Source organism: Triticum dicoccoides, chromosome 5B (assembly GCF_002162155.2).
Source record: "Triticum dicoccoides isolate Atlit2015 ecotype Zavitan chromosome 5B, WEW_v2.0, whole genome shotgun sequence".
NCBI lineage: Eukaryota > Viridiplantae > Streptophyta > Magnoliopsida > Poales > Poaceae > Triticum > Triticum dicoccoides.
Genome location: NC_041389.1, coordinates 352,748,263 through 352,773,823, shown reverse-complemented (window position 1 = coordinate 352,773,823; position 25,561 = coordinate 352,748,263).

Here is a 25,561-nt window from a genome sequence, read left to right as displayed (position 1 = left end):
GTGGACCGGTGCTTGGGTACTGCCCTTACTTGGACAAGCATCCCACTTATGATTAACCTCTATTGCAAGCATCCGCAACTACAACAAAAGTATTAAGGTAAACCTAACCATAGCATGAAACATATGGATCCAAATCAGCCCCTTACGAAGCAACGCATAAACTAGGGTTTAAGCTTCTGTCACTCTAGCAACCCATCATCTACTTATTACTTCCCAATGCCTTCCTCTAGGCCCAAATAATGGTGAAGTGTTATGTAGTCGACGTTCACATAACACCACTAGAGGTTAGACAACATACATCTTATCAAAATATCGAACAAATACCAAATTCACATGAATACTAATAGCAAGACTTCTCCCTTGTCCTCAGGAACAAACGTAATTAAGCACAAAGCATATTCATGTTCATAATCAGAGGGGTAATAATATGCATAAAGGATCTGAACATATGATCTTCCACCAAATAAACCAACTAGCATCAACTACAAGGAGTAATCAACACTAGTAGCAACCTACTAGCACCAATCCCGGACTTGGAGACAAGAATTGGATACAAGAGATGAACTAGGGTTTGGAGATGAGATGGTGCTGCTGAAGATGTTGATGGAGATTGCCCTCTCTCGATGAGAGGAGCGTTGGTGATGACGATGGTGATGATTTCCCCCTCCCGGAGGGAAGTGTCCCCGGTAGAACAGCTCTGCCGGAGCCCTAGATTGGTTCCGCCAAGATTCCGCCTCGTGGCGGCGGAGTCTCGTCCTGAAAGGTTGCCTTGTATTTTTTTCTCATCGAAAGACTTCATATAGGAGAAGATGGGCGTCGGAGAGCCACTAGGGGGCCCACGAGGTAGGGAGGCACCCAGGGGGGCGCCCCCACCCTCGTGAGCAGGGTGTGGGGCCCCTGGCCTTCATCTTTGGCGACGATTTTTCTTTATTTTTTTAAGACATTCCGTGGAGTTTCAGGACTTTTGGAGTTGCGCAGAATAGTCCTTCAATACTTGCTCTTTTTCCAGCCCAGAATTCCAGCTGCCGGCATTCTCCCTTTTCATGTAAACCTTGTAAAATAAGAGAGAATAGCCATAAGTATTGTGATATAACGTGAAATAACAGCCCATAATGCAATAAATATTGACATAAAAGCATGATGCAAAATGGACGTATCAAGGCCATGAAATCTGAGATGGGATAAATGTATGAGAACAAAGTGCGGACTTTAGTGGACTTGCCCGATGATCGGCAAGCCATAGAAATAAATGGATTTTCAAAGAGGAAGACGGACACTGATATTAGTGTTACTATCTACAAAGCTAGACTTGTCGAAAAGGGTTTTTTACAAAGTTCAAGGTATTGACTACGATGAGATTTTCTCACTCATAGTGATGCTTAAGTCTGTCCGAATCATGTTAGCAAGTTGCCACATTTTATGAAATCTAGCAAATGGATGACAAAACTACATTCCTTAATGGATTTCTTAAAGGAGAGTTGTACATGATGCAACTAGAAGGTTTTGTCGATCCTAAAGGTGCTAACAAAATGTGCAAGCTCCAGCGATCATTCTATGGACTAGTGCAAGCATCTCAGAGTTGGAATATACGCTTTGATGAGTTGATCAAAGCATATAGTTTTATACAGACTTGCGGTGAAGCCTGTATTTACAAGAAAGTGACTGGGAGCACTACAGATTTCCTGATAAGTATATGTGAGTAACATATTGTTGATCAGAAATAATGTAGAATTTTTTGGAAAGCATAAAGGAGTATTTGAAAGGAGTTTTTCAAATAAAGAACTCAGTAAAGCTACTTACATATTGAGCATCAAGATCTATTGAGATAGATCAAGACGCTTGATAAGATTTTCAATGAGTACATACCTTGACAATATTTTGAAGTAGTTCAAAATGGAAAAGTCAAAGAAAGAGTTCTTTCCTGTGTTGCAAAGGTGTGAAATTGAGTAAGACTCAAATCCCGACCACGGCGGGAAATAGAGAGATAATGGAAGTCATTCCCTATGCATCAGTCATAGGTTCTATAAAGTATGCTATGCTATGTACTAGACCTATTGTATACCTTGCTCTGAGTTTGGCAAGGGAGTACAATTTTGATCTAGGAGTAGATCACTGGACAGTGGACAAGAATATCCTTAGTGAGGACAAAGGAAATATTTCTCGATTATGGAGGTGATAAAAGAGCCCGTCGCAAAGAGTTACATCGGTGCAAGCTTTTACACTGATCCAGATGACTCTAAGTCTCAATCTGGATACATATTGAAAGTGGAGCAATTAGCTAGAGTAGCTCCATGCAGAGCATTGTAGACATAGAATATTTGCAAAATACATACGCCTCTGAATGTGACACACCCGTTGACTAAACTTCTGTCATGAGCAAAACATGATCATACCTTAGTACTCCTTGGGTGTTAATCACATAGTGATGTGAACTAGATTATTGACTCTAGTAAACCCTTCGAGTGTTGATCACATGATGATGTGAACTATGGGTGTTAATCACATATAAATGTGAATATTGGTGTTAAATCACATGGTGTGTGAACTAGATTATTGACTCTAGTGCAAGTGGGAGACTGAAGGAAATATGCCCTAGAGGCAATAATAAAGTTATTATTTATTTCCTTATTTCATGATAAATGTTTATTAATTCATGCTAGAATTGTATTAACCGGAAACTTAGTACATGTGTGAATACATAGACAAACATAATGTCACTAGTATGCCTCTACTTGACTAGCTCGTTGAATCAAAGATGGTTAAGTTTCCTAGCCATAGACAGGAGTTGTCATTTGATTAACCGGATCACATCATTAGAGAATGATGTGATTGACTTGACCCATTCCGTTAGCTTAATCACTTGATCGTTTAGTATGTTGCTATTGCTTTCTTCATGACTTATACATGTTCCTGTGACTATGAGATTATGCAACTCCCGTTTATCGGAGGAACACTTTGTGTGCTACCAAACATCACAACATAACTGGGTGATTATAAAGGTGCTCTACAGGTGTCTCCGAAGGTACTTGTTGAGTTGGCGTATTTCGAGATTAGGATTTGTCACTCCGATTGTCGGAGAGGTATCTCTCGGCCCTCTCGATAATGCACATCACTATAAGCCTTGCAAGCAATGTGGCTAATGAGTTAGCTGCGGGATGATGCATTACATAACGAGTAAAGAGACTTTCCAGTAACGAGATTGAACTAGGTATTGAGATACCGACGATCGAATCTCGGGCAAGTAACATACCGATGACAAAGGTAACAACGTATGTTGTTATGCGGTTTGACCGATAAAGATCTTCGTAGAATATGTAGGAGCCAATATGAGCATCCAGGTTCTGCTATTGGTTATTGACCGGATACGTGTCTCGGTCATGTCTACATAGTTCTCGAACCCGTAGGGTCTGCACGCTTAACGTTCGGTGATGATTTATATTATGAGTTGTGTTTTTTGATGTACCGAAGGTAGTTCTGAGTCCCGGATGAGATCGGGGACATGACGAGGAGTCTCGAAATGGTCGAGACGTAAAGATCGATATATTGGACGATTATATTCGGACATCGGAAAGGTTCCGAGTGATTCGGGTATTTATCGGAGTACCGGAGAGTAACGGGAATTCGCCGGGGAGTATATGGGCCTTATTGGGCTTCAAGGGAAAGAGAGAGAGGCAGGCCGCCCCCCCCCCCCAATGCCTAGTCCGAATTGGACTAGGGGAGGGGCTGCGCCCCCTCCTTCCTTCTCTTCTCTTTTCCCTTTCCTTGACTCCTAGTCCTACTACATGGAAGGGGGGAATCCTACTCCCGATGGGAGTAGGACGCCCCAGGGCGCGCCATAGAGAGGGCCGACCCCTCCCCTCCTCTCCTCCTTTATATACTAAGGCTAGAGGCACCCCATGACACACAAGTTGATCTGTTGATCTCTCCTAGCCGTGTGCGGTGCCCCCCTCCACCATATTCCACCTCGGTCATATCGTAGCGGTGCTTAGGCGAAGCCCTGCGTCGGTAGCAACATCATCACCGTCATCACGCTGTCATGCTGACGGAACTCTCCCGTGAAGTGCTGCTGGATCGGAGTTCGCGGGACGTCATCGAGCTAAACGTGTGCTAAACTCGGAGGTGACGTACGTTCGGTACTTGGATCGGTCGGATCATGAAGACGTGCGACTACATCAACCGCGTTGTGCTAACGCTTCCGCTTTCAGTCTACGAGGATACGTGGACTCACTCTCCCCGCTCGTCGCTATGCATCACCATGATCTTGCGTGTGCGTAAGATATTTTTTTTGAAATTACTACGTTCCCCTACACCGGGATGATGAAGATGGCCATCGGTGAGGGATCCCCCCTCTGGCAGGGTGCCGGAACAGGCTCCCGAGAGGTTTTTGGTGGATACAGAGGCTTGCGGCGGCGGAACTCCCGATCTATTGTGCTCCTCGAAGTTTTTAGGGTATATGGACATATATATGCGAAAGAAGTTGGTCAGGGGAGCCACGAGGGGCCCACGAGGGTGGGGGCGCGCCCAGGGGGTAGGGCGTGCCTCCCTGCCTCGTGGCTTCCTCATTGCTTCCCTTACGTGCACTCCAAGTCTCCTGGATTGCTTCCGTTCCAAAAATAACTCTCCCGAAGGTTTCATTCCGTTTGGACCCCGTTTGATATTCCTTTTCTTCGAAACACTAAAATAGGAAAGAAAATAGCAATTTGGGCTGGGCCTCCGGTTAATAGGTTAGTCCCGAAAATAATATATAAGTGTACAATAAATCCCATAAACATCCAAAACAGATAATATAATAGCATGAATGCTTCATAAATTATAGATACGTTGGAGACATATCAACCCCTGCTATTAGTGGCTCCAACTTCGGAAGCATCCATGGCCTCAGCGCTGCTTCCTTGTAGTCGTCGACCATCACGACATCTCTGCTTTCCTACCGCCGGTAGCCACCGCAATCGCGCCGGCCTCACCGACTCGACAGCTGGAGCTGTCTACTTCACTAGGCCGCAAGATAGGTCGTACACTCATCTTAAATCACTTTATTTAGGCGTCAGTTGTCTGAACTTTTATTCTGGGCCAATCGATTCCCAATGGGAAACAGCACCCCTCGAGGCGGCAGAGCTCCTAGGCTGCCGGTTGGCTGGTGTCTAATGTAAGGGTGCGGGGGCGCAAGTTCACCGCGAAAGCAACACTTAGGTGGCTATCTTAGAGTTGTGTGGTTTGAAGGTACTGCCATCGCCGGATCTGGATGACGGCGAGTCTTTGTGGATTAGCTGGGGGAGTCGCAACCACGGCAGTGCGGTGGGGCGGGGAGCGGGGTTTTGGACGAAGCTCTCGCGGCTAGGGACGGCGGAGGCAGGCTGCTCTACCGGTGGTCGCTAGCTCTTCTGGGAAGATTCTAAACAGGGTCAGCTGGGAGGCACAAGACGGCCATCAAGCCATCCGGCATAGATCGGATAGTACCAAAATAAAATAAAATCGTGTGACCACAATTTAGTTTTCAGTCAACAGACGTGTGACCACTCTCGTACCTTACTGTTGATCCCTTAGGGTATTCTTCGGATCAGAGATATGTGTCATTCTTAACATTTTGCGTTTTCTGCATCTTCAGCCACACCGTCTTCCTTCTCACCGCAACTGCTCCAACAAGGGAAGCTTACACCAGAAGGGAGCTATAGTCCCCACTCAACAGTTCCCTGCATCGAATGTGCATGCCCGACATGGACCGCCACAACAACTGCAGGGCCATCGACAAGTCAGCACATGATGCTCACTCCTATGGATGGCGGCCAGATAGGTTGTACCCTCATCTTACTTGTGTGCAACATTTATGGCTTTGTTATTCATCTAAGCATGGAAAATAGATTACCACATTTCACTGTATATTCAGGCTGATCTCTTAAGAGTCTTGTTCGGGAGTTAACCCTATTCCATAGTTCAGATAAGAGACTTGTTCTTTAGGTAACGTTGTTCCATAGTTATCATCCATCAGCCAATGTTATCCCACAGGCTCGTGATTATACCACTTCTAGTATTACCTATGTTGTTCTTTAATACTTTTGTGTGCCATCTAGTTAATATCGAGTACAAATGATACATATTCTGTAGCTTTCATCTGTGGTCTCCCTTTAGTTTTTTAGACTTGTTGCTGCTAGTTAAGCCCAATCCTACTATTTATGTCATCTCCTACAGGCACTCATTTCATAAGTCTAACTACTAGTTGTCTTCCATGCATGTCAGATATAATTGCACACACTGATGTATCCACAAGAACCTCACGGAGCAATGTAACAACCAACAAACTTGACGTCAATGATACCAATATGATGGAACATGTAAAGACAGTTCTTCAGAAGACTTGCAGAAAGATGTCGAATCCTATTCACCCCACAAGGTCCTTGCTCTAACTTGGCCCGTGATATGGGTACAACATGCATATAATGTCCTGGAGTGCATCTACTCTGTTGCAATGGCATGTGCTTAGCCTGCTGATCATGCATGTAAATATGTCATGCCTTCCTGTTCTTCAGTACATATTCCATTCATGATAACATGTTCTCAAATTCAAGTATTGTCATTCTACTCTGTCACAATGCCAACTTCTTAGTTTGGACATCATGATTCTGAATATCTTATGCATTGTTATTCATTAGTATGTACTTCATCTGTCTACTATACCATGTTTTTTTACATTGAAGTGTTGTTCTAGTGGTCTGTTGCAATGCCGTCTTAGTTTCCCAATTACACGCATATGTTACCTTAGTGTTCTTTTGTATGTATTCCGCTATCATACAGTATTACATTCAACTAGTGTTCTTTTACTCTATTGTCCTATCCCTAGCTCCTACATTATACTCCCCCCGTTCGGATTACATGTCACATAAATGGATAAAAATGGATGTATCTAGAACTGAAATACGCCTAGACACATCCATTTATTTCCGGATGGAGGGAATACATGTCAATATGTCATGCCTTTCTATTCTTCAGTATCTATTCCATCTCTCTATCGTAGCATGTTTTATAACTAAAGCACCATTCTTTTATATAAGGCATGCAAGGGGAAGACGCTATGTTAGAATCTGAAGGGTCACAAACAAGGTCTTTGCAAAAGATCGAAACGCCAGGAGGTAGTAAACCAACTCCAGTGTTCATAGATACTTCTCCAGCACGGAGAAACCCAACTACTATTGATAATAAGCATAGTCAAGTGGCCAAAGAACTAGTCCACTCCAGTCCAGCAAAAATATGTCAACTCCATTCTAAAAAGCATGTGCGTATCCTCACATCATGAAATTTTATAGCATTCAGATCATATTTTCTACATGTTTCCTACCCATCTCTCTTTTAGAAAATAAGCTTAGTGGATAGAAGACTTTCTAAACTGGGATCATGTTCGAGGAAAGAATCTTGCTGGAATTCTCTATGCTCCAATGTTGATGTAAGTACCTGTTGTATATCACTAAATTATTATATCGGCATGTATTTTGTTAACCGGCGTGAATCCAACCTTTATCTGGTCTAAATTTACTTGTAGAAAAATGTATAATTAAAAGGTGAAAATGTTGATTTTTGTAAGGAAAACTGCCTGGTAGTTTTGCATATTGAGCTGCATGAGTGTACTATCGCATATCATGCACATCACTAAATTGTAGTGTTGTTCTGGTTGCCCAATCATTCATTGCGTCAATGTTGCTTTCCTATTACCTTACCTTGCTCGTGATAGTTGTGCTATATTATGTTAATTTGGTGTAGGCTGGTGTGGTCTGGTTGCCCAAATGTTCGTTGTGTCAATGTTGCTTTCCTATTATCTGACCTGACCAATGATAGCAATGCTCGTGTGTTAATTTGGTGCAGGCTGCTGAAGATAAGAAGAAAAACTCTAAAAATAGCAAGGCAACCCCATTGTTTCTTTCCAATAAATCTAGGTCAGGTAATATGGCAATAACTCTTGATTAATCTGTTCAGTTCCCCTCCTAATTTATGTTATGATGTAGTGGTCGAGACACTCTCCACTATCAATAATACAAGTCTGCCAAAATCGTCATCTGAATCGGTTGAGTTTCCTCTGTCTCGAATCCAACAGAAAAATGTATGTTTGTGAAGAATTACTGGCTGAAGCAATCATGGAAATCGTGGAGGATCAGAGGTGCACATTCTTGCACAACGACAACTAATCAATGTTTTCAGAGACAGTGTAGCAAATAAGGAAGAACTTGCTCACATGCTTATGGGCGTCATCCGCGCTGAGGTTGCAGATTGTGAGGTTGTAGATCGTTAAGTTCTTCTCATTTATTTGCACTGGCATCAATCTTTGATTACCTAGTGGATGTAATTTCCTGTAATATATGATGGATGAGCAACGTTTTTCCTTGCATGTCGTACGTTTGCTTAGCGCGCCTCGCATTCCAGCTAACTGGTCGCTAGGAAGGCAAAAAAGTAGTGAAATCATTAGTTAGCACGAACAGTCGTGGGCCCTATATGAAGGAAGTGGCCCACTGCCTTTAATGGGCTCGCATGGGCCAAAATTCTCATAGGTCTTTGATTGATTAGTTTTTGTCATGTCCATAATTGCTCGTTGTAATGGGCTGAAATTATAGCTGGGCCAGAATCGACGTTATCTAATTGAGCCAACTGACATGTTTGAACTTTAACGGGCCCATTAAGTCAATGAGCTGTAACTAGGACGAAAGCACTATTGGGCCGCTATAATTGAAACGAGCCAACAGTTAATGCTCGGCCATGTTACCTCCCAGGTCGTTAACAGGCCGACATCGAAGTGGGCAATAAGTGGGTCCATTCGACTTCACGGGCTGTTAATAGGCCGATACTAAGGTTGGGCTATTTATGGCCCAACTGTATCGTGGGCCTTTAGCAGGCCAAAAGAGACGGCGGGCTCGTACTAGACCATGAAGAGCATAGGCCGCTAAGAGACTGAAAGTCTTGTCGGACTTTATATGGCCCAACTGTGTTGTGAGTCTTTAGCAGGCCGAAAGGGAAACCGGGCTGGTATTGGTCATGAAGAGCATGGGCCGTTAAGAGGTCAAAACTCAGGTCCAACTGCAAATGGCCCAACTCATTTATGGGCCGTTAACGGGCTGAAAGACACACCGGGCTAGAAATTGGCCCAACACTTAAATGGGTCGCTAAAAGGCCGATAGACGTACATCCTGAAAATTGGCCCATCCCTTGAATGGGCCGTTAACAGGCCGAAACCACATGGGGCCGATATTGAGCCCAAATATATAGCGGGTTGTTAACGGGCTTGAACTGATGATGGGCTACAATCGTGTCAAATAGTTAACGGGCCGTTGACAGGCCGAATTGGCACATCTCGTATGGGTCGTGGGCTTAAATGGACCAGACACAAGTAGGCCCTATATGAGCCGGCCTGCTAATTTTGACTGGGCCGGCCTCTTTCACCTAAATGGGCCACTGTTGGGCCTTGCCATGTGCCAACGTATCATAGGCCCCTCCCGCATAATGAGTGGATGACATCTGTACCAACGCTGAGCCGGACGTGGATCCTCCGGCGAATGAGAATTTTACACATGGAAAATCCCCATTGGTCGGGGCTGTTAACAGGTTATCGGATCCAAACCGAAACCTGATAGCTTAAAGGCGAGCCATTACGGTGGATGCCACATGTCGCTTACCCTTGACAAAAACATTTCCATGACGCGCCATTTATCATCATGGAAGTGGACACTTCCGTGATGATAATTTTGGTATTGTCATGGGACACTTCTATGACACCACATGTATACCTATCTTGATTCTGTCATAAAATCATCATGGATGTACATGCATGACAGAAAATGTGACCTACCGTGACAAACACATATCATCACGGAAGTGTATTTTTTTGTAGTGCAAGGTACTCGACCGAAAGTCCCTCTTGATAGTACGGCTATCAAACCTATAATCCGGTCTCCCTCCAAGCACCATGAGACCGGCAAAACTAGGAAAACCTAGCTAAGGTATACCTTTGCCTTGTACATTCCACTTGAGCTTGATGATGACTTTGATGCTTGCCTCAAGTTGGAATCATTTTCTTGTCCACACTCACTTGGTGAAGATACTCGAAATGCTTCCTCATATTGCAACGAGGGAAGCCTTAACTTAAGCTCATCTTCACATGCGCATTATCATGATGTGGACCACAAGCTTCAAAGAATATAACCTCCGGCTTCTCATCTTGCACTTCGACTCCTCGAACCCAATGATCATCACCACTTAATGTCATACACACATAGGCTACTTGAAATCTTCCCTTTTTATGCAAGCCCATGAGAAACACCTAAGACACATAGACATAAAAAGCACATAGCATGGGTTAGTGCACAAAACACAATTCACAATTACTTACCATGCCACCAGATCACTTGATCCCCCATGGTACATTGTTTGTGCTTGTGAGTTGACCATCTAGATACAGTCTTTGAGCTTCATCTTGGTCAATCAACATCTTTACTTCAATTTCTATATTGGTTTCTTGAAAGCCATAATGGACTCTCATTTCCATTCATTACTTCAAGAAAAGATCACCAAAGACTCTTTCATGACCATATCAAGTTTCACTATGTATATCATATAACTCATCATTTGCTCTTCTAAAAACTCCATCATAATCTCTTGAGAGGCAAAATGAATTCTTCACTCTAGTCGCTTGCTTTGCTTCAAGACTTGATCAACCGAGACCCAGCACATGAGCTTACCATGATCTTGTCTTGAAGTCATATCTTGAATTCTTCTATTTGTTTTTTCTCTCAAGCTCTTCATTCTTATAAGCCCACATATGTCAATCTTTGAGATCCTCTAACAAACTCCACCTTGAACATATTTGGTTAGACATTAAAATCAATCTTGATGGACTCGATAGAAATCCCCAAAGACCAACTTGAGACCTCACTGGGTATGGGACCTCAAGACCAAAACCTAGGCCCCGTTGGCACGAGGGTCAGGGACTCGTGCGCACTGGATATCCGGAGAGTTGACACTCGATCCAGTGCGCACGGGGGCCAGGAGGCCCGTGTTCATGGGATACCCAGAGAGGGATACCATGAGGACTTCTTCAGATGTTTTGATGGCATTCTTCCCACATAAATTCAACATGGTTCATGCATCACTATGGAACATATCTTCATATAGGATTCAATGCAATTGATGCTCCATAGGAATTTTCAATTAACACCAAAGCTTAGAGCAAACATATCTTCATATATATGGACTTTATCCTTGATTCCATCTAGTATCCTTGATGCACCATTTATGGACAATCCCTTCAAATATACCTCAATGAAAACATTAGTCCATAGAGATTGTCATTAATTACTAAAACCACACTTAAGGGATACATGCCCTTTCAACTGCCCAACAGCGCGACCCGAAGTGCGTGACGCGGATCACCCAATGCCCACTCCGTGAGCCCCTCTTCAACCAATGCCCACTCTGCAAGCCCCGCCGTCCTGTCAGATGCAGGTCAGATGTTGGTTGGGAGCTCGTTGGATGCTCGTTGGAGTTAGGTCGGATGCTGGTCAGATGCAGGTCGGATGCTCGTCGGTGGTTGTGTGTGTGCGTGCATGCACACCCGCATGCTAGCTGCTGCTATGCTGGCCAGCCGGTGCTCGCGCCGGCGAGCAGGTGGGCACGAGTGCCACGCTGGCCATGGCCTTCGCTCGCTCCGCTGGCCATGGTCGTGCTCCTCCCGCTCGCTGCGTTGCCACGCTAGCCATGGCCGATCTCGCCCCACTCGCGGCCTCCATCTAGTTCGTGGAACTCTCCTCGCAGTGCTCGCTCTGCTGTGCAGCAGTAGGAGCCCGCCAGGGCTCGGGAGGAGCAGCTCGCCTGCTGCCGTTGCCAGTCTCCCCGCTCGTGGCCAAGTTGCAGCGCCGCTCGCACGTGGCGGCAGCCCAGGCAGCGACGGTAGCCATGGATGCGGCTGGAGTTGCCCTCCAAGGACCTCCGTGCTCCACAGCGTACTCCTGCACGCTCACTAGGTGTTTGATGAAACGCCAAAAGCAGACATCTCACAACTGTGACAACACCGTTGGATGCACATATACCAATCCAAATCAAAAGGCGGACAAAAATATCCGCTAGACCGACCCAAACGAACAAATGGCGAACAAAATTTGTGTCAGGTCGCTGTGTTGCGGTTGTCCTAAGAGCAACTCTATCAGACCCCGCAAAAAGCCCCGACCCGCAAAATAACCACCAAAATGCGGGTCGGCGCGGAAAATCCCGCCCGAACAGACCCCGCATACGCGTCCGACCTGTAAATTTTTTTGCGGGGCGCGGAAAAAGATCTCCCCCGACCTCTAGTTTCATGGGGTGGGAGGACGACCCAAGATCGACCCCTATCCACATCGAGATTTGGCGGGAGGGACATTTCCGTGCGGCCGTTCCCGCTCCCCCCACCCTCCACCACCATTGCCCTCGCCACCTCCCTCTCCAGTGCATCTTCCCCGGCAGTCCTTCGCTGCCATGGATGACACCTTGCTGTCCCCCATCACCATCGAGGTCGCCCACGCTCAATCACCTCGGGAGGATCTCGTCGCCGCCATGTTGGCCCCACTGTCGCCCAAGGCGCCACTGCGCCTGTCCGCAAGCGGCAGGGCACCATGGTCGTGCAGGGCGGGAATCCGGCTGCCCCACCGGGAAAGGCCCGTGCTCTGGGCGCCAACACCGCTGCGCGATCCCGTCCGGCGGTGGAGAAGGTCGACAAGGCCTCCGACATAAAGAGGAAGAGGATTCTGACTACAAAGAAGTTGGCTCCTTCATCCACTCCCTCCGCCCCGGAAAGAGGTTCTCCAGCAACGCCGCTCAATGGTGTTGCTCCCACCGCAAGCGAGGTGTTCGACGAAATGGCCGGAAGGTATGCCTCTTCGGTCATGAAAATTTTCTTTGCTTTGGCGATAGCTCGTGACTTGTTGTCATTCACTATAGCGGTGGTTCAAACAATGCAACTGCCGAGTTCGTGAACTTGTTGGGCACCAACACGGTTGACATCGATGAGGCCCCATTCGCCGCATTCGATTACAATGAAACGGAGGGCGGCATGGATGATCATGGGGGTGAAGAAGAAGTGGAGGAGATTGATGAGATGGTGTATGAGCAATCGCAAGCAAGAAGTGGAAAAAGCCAGAGATTGAAATGAAGGAAATATGCCCTAGAGGCAATAATGAAGTTATTATTTATTTCCTTATTTCATGATAAATGTTTATTATTCATGCTAGAATTGTATTAACCGAAAATGTGATACATGTGTGAATACATAGACAAACAGAGTGTCACTAGTATGCCTCTACTAGACTAGCTCGTTGATCAAAGATGGTTATGTTTCCTAGCCATAGACAAAGAGTTGTCATTTGATTAACGGGATCACATCATTAGGAGAATGATGTGATTGACTTGACCCATTCCGTTAGCTTAGCATTTGATCGTTTAGTTTGTTGCTATTGCTTTCTTCATGACTTATACATGTTCCTATAACTATGAGATTATGCAACTCCCGTTTACCAGAGGAACACTTTGTGTGCTACCAAACGTCACAACGTAACTGGGTGATTATAAAGGTGCTCTACAGGTGTCTCCGAAGGTACTTGTTGGGTTGGCGTATTTCGAGATTAAGATTTGTCACTCTAATTGTCGGAGAGGTATCTATGGGCCCACTCGGTAATGCACATCACTATAAGCCTTGCAAGCATTGTAACTAATGAGTTAGTTGCGGGATGATGCATTACGGAACGAGTAAAGATACTTGTCGGTAAAGAGATTGAACTAGGTATTGAGATACCAACGATCGAATCTCGGGCAAGTAACATACCGATGACAAAGGGAACAACGTATGTTGTTATGCGGTTCGACCGAGAAATATCTTCGTAGAATATGTAGGAGCCAATATGGGCATCCAGGTTCCGCTATTGGTTATTGACCAGAGAAATGTCTCGGTCATGTCTACATAGTTCTCGAACCCGTAGGGTCCGCACGCTTAACGTTCATTGACGATATAGTATTATATGAGTTATGTATGTTGGTGACCGAATGTTGTTTGGAGTCTCGAATGAGATCACAGACATGAAGAGGAGCTCCGGAATGGTACGGAGGTAAAGATTCATATATTGGATGATATGGTTAGGCCAAGGGGTCAGGCCCACGGGGCTATAAGTCGGTGCAAAAGGAGTTTCGCGGAGGCCAGGGGGCCAAACGCCGGAGACCCTGGCGTCTGGCCCTGGGCCAGACGCCGAGGCCCATGGCGTCTGGGCTATACGCCAAGGATTGTGGCATTTGGTCCTGGAGTCCGAGTGGGACTCTTGCCTTTCGGGCAAAACCGACTTTGAGGAGGCTTTTGCTCCAAGTTTCAACCCCAGGACTCAACATATAAATTGAGGGGCGGGGCTAGCACCAAAGACACATCAAGAAACACCAAGCCGTGTGCCGACAACCCCATCCCCTCTAGTTTATCCTCCGTCATAGTTTCCGTAGTGCTTAGGTGAAGCCCTGCGGAGATTGTTCTTCACCAACACCGTCACCACGCCGTTGTGCTTCCGGAACTCATCTACTACTTCGCATGTCTTGTTGGATCGAGAAGGTGAGGACGTCATCGAGCTGAACGTGTGCAGAACTCGGAGGTGCCGTGCGTTTGGTACTTGGATCAGTCGAATCTTGAAGACGTGCGACTACATCAACCGCGTTAATAAACGCTTCCGCTTAGCAATCTTCAAGGGTATGAAGATACACTCCCCCTCTCGTTGTTATACATCACCATGATCTTGCGTGTGCGTAGGAAATTTTTGAAATTACTATGTTCCCCAACAATGGCATCCGAGCCTAGGTTTTATGCGTAGATGTTATATGCACGAGTAGAACACAAGTGAGTTGTGGGCGATACAAGTCATACTGCTTACCAGCATGTCATACTTTGGTTCGGTGGTATTGTTGGATGAAGCGGCCCGGACCGACATTACGCGTACGCTTACGGGAGACTGGTTCTACCGACGTGCTTTGCACACAGGTGGCTGGCGGGTGTCAGTTTCTCCAACTTTAGTCAAACCGAGGGTGGCTACGCCCAGTCCTTGAGAAGGTTAAAACAGCACTAACTTGACGAACTATCGTTGTGGTTTTGATGCGTAGGTAAGAACGGTTCTTGCTAAGCCCGTAGCAGCCATGTAAAACTTGCAATAACAAAGTAGAGGACGTCTAACTTGTTTTTGCAAGGCATGTTGTGATGTGATATGGTCAAGATGTGATGCTATATTTTATTGTATGAGATGATCATGTTTTGTAACCGAGTTATCGGCAACTGGCAGGAGCCATATGGTTGTCGCTTTATTGTATGCAATGCAATCGCCCTGTAATTGCTTTACTTTATCACTAAGCGGTAGCGATAGCCGTAGAAGAAATAGGTGGCGAAACAACAACGATGCTACGATGGAGATCAAGGTGTCGCGCCGGTGACGATGGTGATAGAGATCACAAGCACAAGATGATGATGGCCATATCATATCACTTATATTGATTTCATGTGAAGTTTATCCTTTATGCATCTTATTTTGCTTTGATTGACGGTAGCATTATAAGATGATCTCTCACTAAATTTCAAGGTATAAGTGTTCTCCCTGAGTATGCACCATTGCGAAAGTTCTTCGTGCTGAGACACCACGTGATGATCGGGTGTGATAGGCTCTACGTTCAAATACAACGGGTGCAAAACAGTTGCACACGCGGAATACTCAGGTTAAACTTGATGAGCCTAGCATATACAGATATGGCCTCGGAACACTGAGACCGAAAGGTCGAGCGTGAATCATATAGTAGATATGATCAATGTCGGTGTCAAAACCGGCGGATCTCGGGTAGGGGGTCCCGAACTGTGCGTCTAGGCGGATGGTAACAAGAGACGAGGGACACGATGTTTTTACCCAGGTTCGGGCCCTCTTGATGGAGGTAAAACCCTACGTCCTGCTTGATTAATATTGATGATGTGGGTTACAAGAGTAGATCTACCACGAGATCAAGGAGGCTAAACCCTAGAAGCTAGCCTATGGTATGATTGTTGTTCGTCCTACGGACTAAGGCCATCCGGTTTATATAGACACCGGAGAGGGCTAGGGTTACACAGAGTCGGTTACAAAGGTAGGAGATCTACATATCCGTATCGCCAAGCTTGCCTTCCACGCCAAGGAAAGTCCCATCCGGACACGGGACGAAGTCTTCAATCTTGTATCTTCATAGTCTTGGAGTCCAGCCGATGATGATAGTTCGGCTATCCGGACACCCCCTAGTCCAGAACTCCCTCAGTAGCCCCTGAACCAGGCTTCAATGACGACGAGTCCGGCGCGCATATTGTCTTCGGCATTGCAAGGCGGGTTCCTCCTCCGAATAATTTATAGAAGATTGTGAACACCAGGATAGTGTCTGGCTCTGCAAAATAATTTCCACATACAACCGTAGAGAGAATAATATTACACAAGTTCAATCTGCTGACGTATTTTGTGGCGTAACGTCGCACCACTACCAAGCCCTTGAATTGTTTTTATTGTTCCATCTCAGCGCGTTTAGCGAGGCGGTTTCCTTGGCACGTCTTGTCGAAGCAGAGATCGTGTTCCCCTTATTCCGGGATTCCCATCAATACGGACGTGGGTAACCCAACCACGCCATCAATCGCGACGCTTGGGGGATAAGCGAGTTTTACCAGGCCGGTGAGGACGCGTGTTTCTGTCCGCCCATATAAGGGGATAAAGATCCAACCTTTTTACCTGCGCCTTCTTCCTCCTTGGCTTATCCATCTCTGTGAACTCGAGCTCTAGCGCCCAAGCCCGCACATCTCACCTCAACCTTCTCCAAACATGTCCGGAGTGGGACGCAAGTGGATGGCCTCCTCCGTCACGGAGGGGCATATCCAGAAGCTGCGCAATGCCGGATACTTGTCCAGCGACATCGCGCATCGGCTCTCCGACGAGGGAGAGCTCATCCCCACCCCTAGGCCCCATGAGAGGGTAGTATTCCTTCCCCATTTCCTCCGTGGACTGGGCTTCCCACTTCATCCCTTTGTCCGGGGGCTCATGTTCTACTACGGCCAAGATTTCCATGATCTGGCCCTGAATTTTATCCTCAACATCTCGGCGTTTATCATCGTGTGCGAGGCCTTCCTCTGCATCCAGCCCCACTTTGGCTTGTGGCTCAAGACCTTCAGTGTCAAGCCGAAGGTTGTGAAGGGCAGCCAAGCGGAGTGTGGAGGCGCCATGGTGGGCAGGATGTCCCACGTTACGTGGCTGGAGGGCACCTTTGCGGAAACCATCAAGGGGTGGCAATCGGGGTGGTTCTACATCACCGAGCCGCGTGACCCTGATTGGGCAGCGGCCCCCGAATTCAGATCCGGCATTCCTACACGGCTCACCTCCTAGAAAGAGAGTGGCCGGATCTGGGGGGATTCGGAGGAGCTGACCGGACTCCAAGCCTGTATCCAGAAGCTGGTGGACAAGAAGCTCAAGCTTGTCAACATAGTCCAGGTCATGCTCATCCGCCGAATTCTCCCGTGCCAACGACGGGGCTTCAATATGTGGGAGTTCGATCCAGCGCAGCACCAGACTTTGAATGGGTTCTTCGACACTACGTGCGAAGAGGTCTGGAAGGTGCTGTTCAAGGGCGTTGAGGCTCCCGCATCCACTACCGAAGATCGCGGATTCAGCTCGCAGCGTCCAGCTGATGAGGTAAGTGATATTGTCCTTTACGGGACGCTTGTTATTCATAGTTTGACTCTATGCGGGATCTAAACTCCCTTTCCTTTGACAGGACTGGCTGAAGAAGGCCGAAGAGGCTATCTGTCCGGCCCCATTGCCAGAGGACCCAGCTGACGCCCGCCTAACGGGGATGCTGGCTCCGGCACCCCACGTGGTGCCGGAGAAGAAGGCCAAGAAGAAGGCCACGGGGACTCGGAAGAGTTCCCGTTTTCAGGTGCTATCGGATGATGAATCCGAGGCCGACTCCTCCCACCAAGGCGAGGAGGAGAAGAAGAAAGCCTCTCCCCCAGCAGGGGGAGGGAAGAAAAGGAAGGCCTCCCCAACAAGGGAGGCCGAAGGGTCCAAGAGGGGAAAAACTCTTCCCCCGTACTGTTCCGCCAACGCCAGTGACGACGACGAGGACTGGCCTCCAAGGGCCAAGCCTCTGGCGAAATCGTAAGTATCCGGACTCCCGAATAACTTCAAGGTTTTCGTTTTCTGCCACATTATGTCTTTCTAATGCCGCATACAACCCTGCAGTCCGCCTAAGGATGATCTCCCCACTTTGTCGAGCGTGTCCTTAGGGGCGTCGGATATGGATTCTCTTCCGACTGCCTCCACCCCCCGTGATGCGGATGATGCCGAGGTGGGATCCCAGGAAGGGACCCACCAGGAGGAGAGGGCCCCGAAGGTGTCGCAGGACAACCTCCCGGACTTTGCACCGGACTCAGCCCCGGAACCCATAGTGGCTCCGGAGTCCGGCGGGCGACCCCTTCGTAAGAAGGGCAAGACCGCGACGCCGGCTACCTCCGTCCAACCGGAGGTGCCGGATAATTTGCTGGAGGCGCTCAACGGCGCCTCCATCAAAGAGGAACACCGCACTGTTATGAGTGCGGTGATTCAGAAGGTTCAGCTCGCCAAGAGCGGGCTGGCCGAAGCTTGCAGCAGCCTTCTAACAGGCTTTGAGGTAAGAATTTCAATATATGTAAAATGGTACCGCATAGACAGTAGCCCCTGATGCTCGGTTCGGTGTTCAGAAAGAAAAGCTGGACTGAGGATCTTTAGAAAGATAAACGCAAGAGTCATGAAAATATGTCAATATGGGATTGCAGGCTGTGCTGCTGACCTCTGCCACACTGACTGCCGAGGTCAAAACTTTGAAGGAAAACCTCGAGCGGTCCGAGAACGAGATCGGCCATGCCAAGAAGCAGCTCGAGGAAGAAGAAGGTGAGTAATACCTTATGAAAATTGTACCTTACAGAAAAGGATTTGGTTGCAAGAAAAATGACAAGGATAACTGGGGTATTGCAGGGGCCACGAATGAGGTGGCGACCCTGAAGGAGGCGGTGGCCACGGCCGAATGCAATGCGGCTGCGGAGCGCACCGAGCAAGAGAAACAGGAGGCGCGGGTGGCGGAGGTACAGCAAGAGCTCCAGGATCTCGTGAAGAAACACGAGAGCCTGGAGCGTGACTCGAAGACTCGAGAGTCTGAGCTTGCAACGGCTCTTGAGAGTGCCAAAGCCGCTAAGGCCGAAGCCTACAAGGCCCTCCAGGAGATAGAGGCGGTGAAGAAAATAGCAGCGGGTAAGGCATTTTTCATGCAAAGTAAGCATGTGAGTGTTAATTAACTGTCGCTTACCCGAATTCGGAGCTCTCCAGGAGCGTTCGCAGATCTTCCCCGCAGCGTGTCCGATGCTGCCGCATTCTATCGGGCCGAGGAGGGAAGCTCAATGGAGAAGGTCTTCTGGTCTCAGTATGCTGAGGCCGGACATCCGGTGCCCCTTAGCGACCAGCTGAAGCAGCTGGTCGAGCTCCACAAGGCGGCCGAACAGGCCATGAAGGGCCTCATAGTTCGGCTGTGGCCTAAGGAGGCTATGCCTGGGAGCTACTTCGGCCTGGTGCGGCGGCTGGTGGACGCGTGCCCGTGGGTTGAAGTTATCAAGCACTCCGCCTGTATCGAGGGTGCGCGTCGGGCCCTTGCCCGCGCAAAGGTGCACTGGGGAAAGATGGATGCCCAGAAGCTTGTGACGGACCCCCCCACCAGAGGGCAAGGAGCATCGCACGCCCGAGATGTATTATAGGAGTGTGCTGAAGGGCGCCCGCACTATTGCGGGTGAGTGCTCCAAAGATGTAATATTTGAGTAGACTCGCATTTTGTTATCCTGTGCACTGAAAACTTGGTTCATATGCGCTAAGCAACGCTTGTTAATTTAAAATATTACCTTCTGTGCGGCTGTTTATCAAATCTGAGAGATGGCAAGTCGTCGGCTTCAGCCCCCATGCCACGAGTGCTGGGGTGTTCGGGATAAACTCGAGCGCTCTTGTTCCCATTTTTGGGTCCATCTAGGGAGGCGCTCAACACAACGAACAAGGCAACCGGACTTATAATGCTTGAACACTCTCACTTAGCCATAGAATTCTATAATTTTAAATTTCGGTGAAGCCCCTAGTTTTTGGAAGGCCGAATTTGGGGCGCTATCCACGCCTTGGCCGGACAGAATACGGCTCCTCGCTCGAAGCAGCATAAGTCTTTAGGGACTCGCAAAGAACCTCTCGAACAGCGACCAGCTCTCGCCTCATCATGAAGGTCAGTTTTAGCTTTCTCCACTGAGGCGTTAACCCAGCTCAACTGGGGCGCAATCGCAGTGGTTCTTCCAGTGCTACCTTAGCCGATAAAACGGAACGTAAGGCACCAAAACATGGGAGCCGGGCAAACCCAACTATTGACCCAAGAACATGATTCGGAGCCAATGCATATAATGCTATAAGTTCGGGGTGCCGCACTTGTGAAAGTGTTCGGACTTATCACACCATAACGAGGGAAACATAAGCCCCCGGTGTATTTAGCCGTACCAAAACGTACGGATGCAACATGTCATAGATGAACATATGTGTAAGAAAGAAATGCAATTGGAAGCAAAAATGTGTTGCATTGCTTTATTCAAATAAAAACTGCTGTAAGTGCAGGACGATACAAGTGGTGCGGTAAGCAAGGGATGGGACTGTTTAACATGTCCCCCTCTAGGGGTAGGCTACGGAATAATGCATAAAATAGATTTAATGCTCATAATGGAGACCACCTGGATTTTCGTTGTAGCCTTTCTCCTTCCCTGGCTGTTGTATCGTGGGTTCGGCATGTTTGCTGCCGGACAGGGCCTCTGACGAACGGAGTCCTGTAGGTAAAAAATAAAAGGAAAAAAAAGAAACGACACACTTAAGAGCCCCTGGTGCGGTTGAGCCGCAGTTTGGGCTTATCGTGGTCGAGCCCCTTGCCCCATGCCCATGGTATCTTCAGAGCGTAATGGAGTACGCGAAGGATCTGTCTTAATGTTTTACAGGGGCTGGGGTTGGGGCCGCACTGCTACGCGTGCTCAGAACGTGCCAGGTGGTCATGTTGTAGGTTACTCCGGGCACGCTTAGCTGTGTCTGGCCGCTTAGCAGCCGGACTCGAGAATTGCCTTAAAAGGCTGCTTTGTACTTCTGCCGCGAGAGCCGCTGTATGTTCCTCCGTTCGGAGGGAGCGTTCAGTGTTTCCATTGACCGTGATGACTCCTCTAGGGCCTGGCATCTTGAGCTTGAGGTATGCGTAGTGCGGCACCGCGTTGAACTTTGCGAACGCGGTACGTCCGAGCAAGGCATGATAGCCGCTGCGGAACGGGGCTATGTCGAAGATTAACTCCTCGCTTCGGAAGTTATCCGGGGATCCGAAGACCACTTCCAGTGTAACTGAGCCTGTACAATTGGCTTCTACACTTGGTATGACGCCTTTAAAGGTCGTCTTGGTAGGTTTAATCCTTGAGGGGTCTATGCCCATTTTGCGCACCGTGTCTTGATAAAGCAGGTTTAGGCTGCTGCCGCCGTCCATCAGGACTCTGGTGAGATGAAATTCATCGATGATTGGGTCTAGAACCAATGCAGCGAACCCACCATGGCGAATGCTGGTGGGGTGGTCCCTTCGGTCAAAGGTGATCGGTCAAGAGGACCATGGATTGAACTTTGGGGCAACTGGCTCCATCGCGTATACATCCCTGAGTGCACGCTTCCGCTCCCTTTTGGGTATGTGCGTGGCATATATCATGTTCACCGTCCGCACCTGTGGGGGGAAACCCTTCTGTCCTCTATTGTTCGGCGGTCGGGTCTCTTCCTCGTCGTCGCTATGTAGCCCCTTGTTGCTGTTTTCGGCAATTAACTTGCCTGCCTGCTTGAACACCCAACAGTCCCTATTGGTGTGGTTAGCTGGCTTTTCAGGGGTGCCATGTATCTGGCACAAGCGGTCAAGAATTCGGTCCAAATTGGATGGACCCTGAGTTGTTCTTTTGAATGGCTTTTTCCGTTGACCGGGTTTAGAGCCTCTGAATCCAGCATTGACTACCGTATCCTCACTGTTATCGCCGTTAATGCGGCGTTTGTTTTTGTTGCGACGCGACCTGCCACTACGGTCCTTGATATCCGGATTGCCAGAATTTTTGTCGAGGTTGTTGCTGCGTGCTAGCCATCTGTCCTCACCCGCACAGAAGCGGGTCATGAGTGATGTAAGGGCTGCCATGGATTTCGGCTTTTCCTGTCCCAGGTGTCGGGCAAGCCACTCGTCGCGGATGTTATGCTTGAAGGCCGCGAGGGCCTCGTCATCCGGACAGTCGACAATTTGGTTTTTCTTGGTTAAGAACCGTGTCCAGAATTGTCTGGCCGATTCGTCTGGCTGCTGAATTATGTGGCTTAGGTCATCTGCATCTGGTGGTCGCACGTACGTGCCTTGGAAGTTATCGAGGAATGCGGCTTCCTGGTCCTCCCAACTCCCGATTGACTCTGCTGGCAAGCTATTAAGCCAGTGCAGGGCTGGTCCTTTAAGTTTGAGTGGGAGATATTTGATGGCATGGAGATCGTCTCCGCGGGCCATGTAGATGTGGAGGAGATAGTCCTCGATCCAGACCGCGGGGTCTGTTGTGCCATCATAAGATTCAATATTGACGAGTTTAAACCCTTCTGGGATTTGATGATCCATTACCTCATCTGTGAAGCACAGTGGGTGTGCGGCGCCTCTGTACTGGGCGATGTCGCGACGGAGCTCAAAAGAGCTTTGTCTGTTGTGTTCGGCCCGGCCGGACTTACTGTGTCCGGGGTGACGGTGATCGTCACGTATCGTGGGGCGCCCACGTGATCCATAGATCGATCTTGATTGTCTTGCCTTATCCTCCAATGTGTCGTGCAGGTCCGGAGTGTTCCCCTGTGGCCTTGTGCTTTTCGAGCGATGCCGGGGTACGGGTCTAGTGAAGGGTCTTGAGGCCTCTCTGTCGCGACCACGGGGTGGTCGATCAGCCGTATTGTCTCCTGGTGAAGCGGGATCATATGCCTCCACCTCTAATCGGGGGAGCTGCTTACGTTTGGGGTAGCTTTTGGAGGGGCGTTCGAGTTCATGCTCTTCGGCCGCGAGGACTTCGGTCCATCTGTCGGCTAGCAGATCTTGATCAGCTCTAAGCTGTTGCTGCTTTTTTTTGAGGCTATTTGCCGTGGCCATAAGCTTGCGTTTGAAACGCTCATGTTCGACGGGATCCTCAGGCACGACGAATTCATCGTCGTCGAGGCTTGCCTCGTCTCCGGAGGGAGGCATATAGTCCTCTACCTCTTCTTCGGCCGCTCTCTCATGAGGGCTGGCGTCCCCCTCCTCCTGTGCTGGATCTTGATGGAGTGGGTTGTCTTCGGCGCTATCCGGTGTATTATTGTCTCCGGTGCCGGAATCCTCATTCTTGCTATGGCGGGATTTAGAGCGGCGCCGCTGACGCCGGCGCTTGGGCTGTTTCTTGGAGGGGTCATCCTCCGTTATTCCTTCACCGTTCCCATCCTTTGAGATATCCACCATGTATATGTCGTATGAAGAGGTGGCTTTCCAGTGCCCGGTGGGCGCTGGTTCTTGGTCGTCTCCGGCATCGTCGTCCATACCGTCGATGTCCTTAGAGTCGTAATCTAGCATGTCGGTTAGGTCGTTGACAGTGGCTACCAAGTGGGTGGTGGGTGGGCTCTGAATTTCTTCGTCGTCCGCATCCCAACCGTCCTAGCCGCAGTCCGGCCAGGCCTCTCCTGATAACGAGAGGTACTTTAGCGAACTCAAGATGTCGCCAAAAGGTGAGTGTTGAAAGATGTCCGCCGCGGTGAACTCCATGATCGGCACCCAGTCGGATTCGACTGGAGGGGGCGCGGGAGGTCCGGAGTCCGGCAAGGAGTCCGGCACCTCGGAGTCACGAGCTTCATGGGGGAAAAGATCGGTGTTCGACTCTATCGTCGTAGAGGTTGCAGCCCCCGAGGTGGTGTCTAGCCATCCATCCTTGGTCTATGCAGCCGGCTCCGAGTCGAAGATCGGAGCGGGTTCGAGTGCGGCCTCTAGGGTACTGTCCGGCTGCAGAGCTAAATCATGCCCATCGTGACAGTACGGCACGCTCGGCTGTGGCTCGAATCCGTCGAGGATCAAGTCCCCGCGGATGTCAGCCGTGAAGTTCAAACTTCCAAATCTGACCTGATGGCCAGGGGCGTAGCCTTCGATCTGCTCCAGCTGGCCAAGCGAATTGGCCCGCAGTGTGAAGCCATCGAATACGAAGATCTGTCCGGGGAGGAAGGTCTCACCCTGGACTGCATCGTCGTTGATGATCGAAGAAGCCATCGAGCCTATCGGTGACGACACAGAGGAACTCTCAATGAAAGCACCAATGTCGGTGTCAAAACCGGCGGATCTCGGGTAGGGGGTCCCGAACTGTGCGTCTAGGCGGATGGTAACAGGAGACGAGGGACACGATGTTTTTACCCAGGTTCGGGCCCTCTTGATGGAGGTAAAACCCTACGTCCTGCTTGATTAATATTGATGATGTGGGTTACAAGAGTAGATCTACCACGAGATCAAGGAGGCTAAACCCTAGAAGCTAGCCTATGGTATGATTGTTGTTCGTCCTACGGACTAAGGCCATCCGGTTTATATAGACACCGGAGAGGGCTAGGGTTACACAGAGTCGGTTACAAAGGTAGGAGATCTACATATCCGTATCGCCAAGCTTGCCTTCCACGCCAAGGAAAGTCCCATCCGGACACGGGACGAAGTCTTCAATCTTGTATCTTCATAGTCTTGGAGTCCGGCTGATGATGATAGTTCGGCTATCCGGACACCCCCTAGTCCGGAACTCCCTCAATCAACATAATGATGTTCACCATTGAAAACTACTCCATCTCACGTGATGATCGGACATGGTTTAGTTGATTTGGATCACGTGATCACTTAGATGATTAGAGAGATGTCTATATAAGTGGGAGTTCTTAAGTAATATGATTAATTGAACTTAAATTTATCATGAACTTAGCCCTGGTAGTATTTTGCAAATTATGTTGTAGATCAATAGCTCGCGTTGTTGCTTTCATATGTTTATTTTGATATGTTCCTAGAGAAAACTGTGTTGAAAGATGTTAGTAGCAATGATGCGGATTGGATCCGTGATCTGAGGATTGTCCTCATTGTTGCACAGAAGAATTATGTCCTTGATGCACCGCTAGGTGACGGACCTATTGCAGGAGCAGATGCAGACGTTATGAACATTTGGCTAGCTCAATATGATGACTACTTGATAGTTTAGTGCACCATGCTTAACGGCTTAGAATCGGGACTTCAAAGACGTTTTGAACGTCATGGGACATATGAGATGTTCCAGAAGTTGAAGTTGATATTTCAAGCAAATACCCGAGTTGAGAGATATGAAGTCTCCGACAAGTTCTATAGCTAAAAGATGGAGGAGAGTTGATCAACTACTGAGCATGTGCTCAGATTGTCTGGGTACTACAATTGCTTGAATCAAGTGGGAGTTAATCTT